The sequence below is a fragment of the Corvus moneduloides genome, chromosome 1, assembly GCF_009650955.1.
Source record: "Corvus moneduloides isolate bCorMon1 chromosome 1, bCorMon1.pri, whole genome shotgun sequence".
NCBI classification, from domain to species: Eukaryota; Metazoa; Chordata; class Aves; order Passeriformes; family Corvidae; genus Corvus; species Corvus moneduloides.
In genome coordinates, this window is record NC_045476.1 from 144,851,105 (window position 1) to 144,857,267 (window position 6,163).

Here is a 6,163-nt window from a genome sequence, read left to right on the forward strand (position 1 = left end):
GACTCTGTGTTGCAAACAGGCACTGTAGCAGGGCATGTCCTACTGTGAGAATCCCTGCATTTACCTCAGCAGCACACAATGTTTCCCCATGAGTTTGTCTGGCCTCAGCAGCCTATCAAGAGCCATAAAACATTCTGCCTGCATGTCATGATTTAGCATAGTTTGGGTTTTTAGTTAAAGAGGGCTCTAGCCACGGAAGTGATTCTCTTGCAAAGAGGTGCTTACAGCTTCCTCTATGATCTGACAGAACCAATCAACTGGCTAGTTTGAATATTGGCAACTTTTTAAAGCCACTTAAGAAGCTTGACACGCTTCTGTGACCCACGTTTAAGAAGGAACAAACCCCGGGAAAGCTCTCTTGCTGCCGGCTTTTGGACAGGTAACCGGGGGCCCGTGGCGCGGGCAGCGGGGCCGGGCTGGGCCCTCCTCGGCGCGGCCCGGCCGGGTCGGCCATGGCGCAGCTTGGCTGAGATCTCAGCCGCTTCTGCTCGCTGGACACCCGGCACAGCCCCTCAGTGCGGGCCAGGCCGGCGAGGAGACAGCCGCCCTGGAGCCGAGTGGCCTTGTTCCCTCCCCAGCCCTGCTCCGCGCAGGCCAAGCCGGCCTCGCCCAGTGCGGCTGAAACTCACCTGAGGCTGCCGCCCGGCAGAGACTGTGTGACCAACAGCAATGAGCGAATTCCAGCTGCAAGGCCCGGGTGAGAGTAACCCTTCTAGTGCTGTAAGTTTCCTCCAGAACAGATGAAGCCTGCAGACATCAATCCTCTCCCAAGTCAAAAGAAAAGGAAGGGTGAAGGCATGTGAAGAAAACACCATAAAGACACCAAAGTCAGTGAAGAAGGAAGAGCTGAAACCCTGAGGGGGGAGAAAGAGGAGATGCTTCAAGCTTAGAAGCTGAAATTCTGTTGTAAAGCTATGATGATGGACTATGATACATCAGAGTACCCGTTGTAATTTCATGAAAACATGGGGGGGTGGAGCGTTCAAACTGCACTTGTGAGCAAAAGTACCTGTGCTGAAATAAGCAAATGTTGAAGTAGCTGTGATCTGGTGAGAAGCTTGAACAGAGAGAGATGAAAGTGATGAAGACCCTTGCTCCCACAGAAGACCTCTGTTCCTAGAGATGAAGATGCTCCCAGAGATAGGTGAAGAGAACCTTTGTTTTTGAACAGCTCATCCTTAAAATGGTACCCCAGTAGCTCAAGATTGAACCCTCGAAAACAGTTGTGGGAAAAGCTGTAAGTCGAGGGAAGGGACTTTCACATGTGAGCAGAGAATCAACCCGGGTGGCTGTCTTACTGTGGCATTGAAGCCATGAGAGAACTGTTTCTTGTGGCGATGTCTCCATAGCATGAGCAAGAGAGACTCCTCTCCCTAAGTGAACTGAAAAAAAGAGAATATTATAGAGGTGGTAAACTGACTGGAAAACTCTCAAGGGTTGTCTTTTTATGTTGTCAGTGGGAGAAGGGAGAAAGGTGGGGGGAAGAGAAGTGTTCTGAAGGTTTAGTCTGACTTTTTTTCTTCCTTTTAGGTGTGTTAATAAACTTCTTTATATTCTTTTAAGTTTTGTGCCTGCTTTGCTTTCTCCTAATTCTTATCTCACAGAAGGAAAATAAGTAAATAATGGATATTTTGAACCAAACCACTACACTGCGCCAGATGCAGGATGTGCATCCCATGGATGTGGCCACTACCTTACAGCCTTACAGCTCAAGAGGACTGGGGCTTACAAGGAGGAAGACTCATCACCTTGTCCCTCTGCCTGGGTGCAGGGCTTGTGGCATTGGCCAGCTGCTGTCCTTTCAAAAGTGCCCCAAAGGCAGGTGACATCCTCACTCTGCCCTTAAGTTCTGTTCAGTGTGGGAGAAGCTGGGAAAACATTTTTTGGCTTTACACCCTACTCTGCTAACGAGGAATTAAGCAAACTGGACCAACTTCATGGAAGGGGCTTTTAACAACAGGAATCTTGAAGAAACAAACCAAGAAATTATTTTTTTCCATGATGATGATAATCCAAAAACGAGGCACATATGGTAGTGGTTGTAGGACCCCTCCAGACACCATCCCATTAGCCCACGGAGGGATGACTAAGCAGGAGACAGAGGGATGACTGAGCAAGGCAGCTCTGTCAGGGCTTGTTGTAACAACTGTCTCTGAAGCCAGCAATTTCACACACTGTGAATTAAGTAATTTAATAGAAACATTCAGTTCTCCAGTCAGTCTAATAAGCTGTAATCTAACTATTTCCCTTCAGAATGAAAGAAAAAAGAAATCAGTAATTGATAGGCAAGCCTCTTCTCACGGGGCAGAAATGCTTGCTGTAACAACTCTAAACTGGCACTCCTCTGCACTGTGGGTTTTATCACTGTCCTGGGATCTTGCAACCAAGATTGGAACAGCCTCTACTCACTAACCTGGCTTAAATTCATTAATGGAAACTCTTCTGCACAGTTAGCTAGCCAAGAGGAACTCAACAGCTGAGGTAAATTTTAAAGAAACTTCCCTGCTTTCCTGGAGCCCATTCCTCCCTATAGTCCCAGCAATCCAGATTTCCTCACACCTGCAGAGCTGAGATGTCTGAGAGAGAAGCAGGTTTTGGGGGAGTTTCTGTGCACCAAAAGGTGGTTTAGATGTCCCTGGCTTCAGGTCTGGTCTGGAGGAGCTGCCCCACAGCTGCGACTTTCCCAAAGGACATCCCAAGTCCTGCTCCATACTATGAGAAGCAAAGCAAGACTGAGCTCAGAAAAAGTTACCCCTGTAGCAAATAAGCCAGTAAAAGCCCATAGAAATGTTTTCAAATGCTAGAGACCTAGTAATGAAACATTCAGTTTAGTAGAGAATCATACTTGTTCCAAAGCTATAAATGATCTCATTGAAGAGATCTAAAGCCTTCTGTGTCCTGCGTCCGCCAGGGCTTGCCCACATGCACAGGCCCTGCTTTGGGGAATGAGAACCTTTCCACTGAGGGGCTGTGGCTCAGAGCAGAGGGATCTCAGTCCTGAGCATTGCTGCTGCCAAGGTCAGAATGGCAACAGCCATGGTGGGGCTGAAACTTTCAGGGCTCAGGCCTCCCCAGGTCTGCTCTGGGCTCCTCATGTTTGACAACAAATCTTCCCAGTACTTCTGAATTTCCAGGCCCCCAAAGCTACTTCTGCCATGACTTCCAAGTGAGCAGATGGTAGCACTGGTGTTATTATTCAGTACTATCTTTAGATATTTATTAGTCAGTATTTGTGCTGCTCACCATTGGGTTCAGCTCCCCAGAGCTGGGGTGATGAAGCCCTCAGGAAAGCTTTTGCAGGACATGAGTGATCACGCGAGTCTGTGTATGAGGATCACTTTTGTGGCACAACTGCTGACACCCAAGCACTGAGGAGTGAATGGGCTGCCACTCCCACTGCCACCAGCACATTTTTTGCTTGTCATACTTTTCCTACCCAAGGCATGTCACTGCCTTCAGGATTCCTCAGCCCTTCCCTGAGTGGCCTCAATCTCTCAGGAGGTGGCTAATGTGCCATCTCAGTCTGCCTTCAATTAATCTTTCAAAACTGCCTGTGAAGCAGCAAACAGCCTATCCCATTCTGGAGACCCCCTGTGGCAGAGGCCAGCAGTGGTGACCATCATCAGCACACAATGGGCCCTGGACAGGCTGCTTGGTAACTGACCTGCAGACACAGCACAGGTGGAGAGCCTGGATAGCCTCCTGCATAGTAAGGCCACTAGCTGTGGAAAGGATTCTTGCATTTCCTCATTAAACCACCCAAGTATAATCTCTTCAGAACCACGTCTGTGTGCTAAGGAATAGTGATGAGGAGGCAGACTTTCCCTAAAGCTCTCATGTTCAGCTTAGGCTGCACTACCAGAGGCTTTCATCAGATCAGTAAAATGAATTTGGATGTTGAGACTTGTTCTTAACACTTCTCTTGGATCTGCCAGTTGATAAGAAAAAAAATCCCACCAACTCCTCTGCTGTCCACCCAGAGCCTCCACTGTGATTTTGGGAGCCTCATCACTAAAAGAAGAAATTTATGGATGACTTAAAAGAGGACCTGGTTTGAGTGGCTTATAAAAACCACACCAGCCTCATGAGCAGGCAGCCCCCTCTGAGCCCAGGCTGGGGCAAGCAAACATGGCCAGCATCTGCCCCCAGTCTGACAGGCCAGTGCTTCACTGCAGGCCTTTCCTCTGGCACTGGCGCTGCACACCAGGATCAGCAAGAGCCAAGCCCAAGCCAGGCAGGACTTCAGCCTGAGCCACAGCTGAAAGGGCACAGCAGCACCCTGCCAGCCATCACACAGAGTGGGCAGAGTGGTGACCAGCAGAGCCGCTTACGGCATCCAGCAGCCTAGTTTCTTTAGGCGTAGGAGTAGGATACGACAAAAGAAAGGAGAGACTTTCAAGGATAGCCTTTGAGCAGATCACATCACAAACCATCCAGCTGTCATTGTGCCAGCACAGATTTTTTTTCTGACGTTCACTGGGCACCAGAGGGACAGAATCCAAAGTTGGTTCCTGCTGGTGAAGTCACAGAAGCATCCAAAATAACTTTCCATCAATCTGTTGATGTTTTCTCATTATCTGCTGGTGAGGACCTCCCCCTGCTTCTGCAGCAAAAGGCATTTCCTAAAGGAACAGGCAAGGCCTTGGATGGCCTGTCTCCATGGCACGAGCCAACACCTCACCCTTGATGCCAGGCTGGTCCAGTTCTCTGTGGCAGCTCTCCTACTTCTACAAGCTCCCTAGAGATGCTGTAGCAGTTATGCGAGGCCATTCCCAGAGTAATATTAACCAAACAGTGGACTACAGCACGGAAAGGGATTGATGATACTGATTTGTCCCTGTGAACCCATCAGCCGCATGAGAGCCAGTGCAGTGATGAATGGTGCTGGCAAAGCAATAGAAGTCCTGGGAGGAGGACATTTCCCAGGTAAGCCCTTCAAGCAGATTTGTAAAAAAAGATCTCCAGGGCAGGAGCCCCTGATCAGCAGCACTCCACAAGAAGCTGCGATATGGGCAGCACTGCTGCCTGTCATGGAAATCTCATGTCTGTCACTCACAAATCCTCTAATTTCATTAGAAGGGTCAAAATTCAACAGGGAATTCCCAAGCCTGCCCACATGAGTACACTCAAACAGCCAAATGCCAAAGTTACTGTTCAAAGCAGAAATGTGTGCTCCACACTGGCCAAAATCAGCCATTCTTGAGATTTACCGGCATTTCAAGCTGAAAAAACTTTAGCTAAAGTTATCGGAGCACAGTTCTATCCTCAGGGCAGCCCTGGTTCCTAGAGCCAGATTATGTATGATGGGATGGGACCACTGCCCATCTGTGCCCAGGCTGCGGGAAGCAAGGCAAGGCAGCAGCTGCCCGCAAACCAGGAATAGCATCTCTTAACAGCAGTATTACAGTGCCCACCTTGCCCTTCTGCTCCAGGGAGAGGGTTTGCTAAAGCCTGGCACTCCACAGCTTCTCCCCTCAACTCTGCTGGTGTGTGGTGAGCGTGCACATCCCTGCGTGCCAGACATGCACACCAATACGCACAAACGCAGAGTCTGTACGCGCACGTGAGCATTCCTGTGGGGTGCAGTGTGGACAGCGGGGCCCGGGCACACGGGCATCCTCCTGGCAAACACAAACTTGGCTACACGTAATATTAACGCATCAGCATCGCCAGTGACTGACTCCCAGAAGGAGCTCTAGATAATAGTGACAGAAACATTAATATTTGCTGACTCAAGGGCTCCACCAGGAGGAAAAACCAGCCCAGATCATCCCCTTAGGAAGGCTAGAAGGAAGATGCTCCTCTGGGTGGCTGGGTGACGGGCAGGGGGCCATGCTTGCTCTGTCAAAACCTTCATCATTCAAAGACAAGGACAAGAAATGTGGTGGAAGTGGATCAGCACAGTGTCAGCCAGCCAGGGGCTGGCCACAGTTCCGAGGGTGCTGCTACACATCCTCATCTGCTGCAAAAATCTTACCAGTCCAAAAACACTAAGAAAGAGGTTGCTAATTGCCCTGCCTTCACCCACTTTCTTTTATTTCCCAGCAAGGGCTGGGAATACTCACTGAGCTACAGTGGTTTCACAGCCTTTCGCTTGTGGCTACTGACAATCAATTCATAGGATTTGCTGGGAGGCACATCTGCTTGAATGGGAACAATGGGA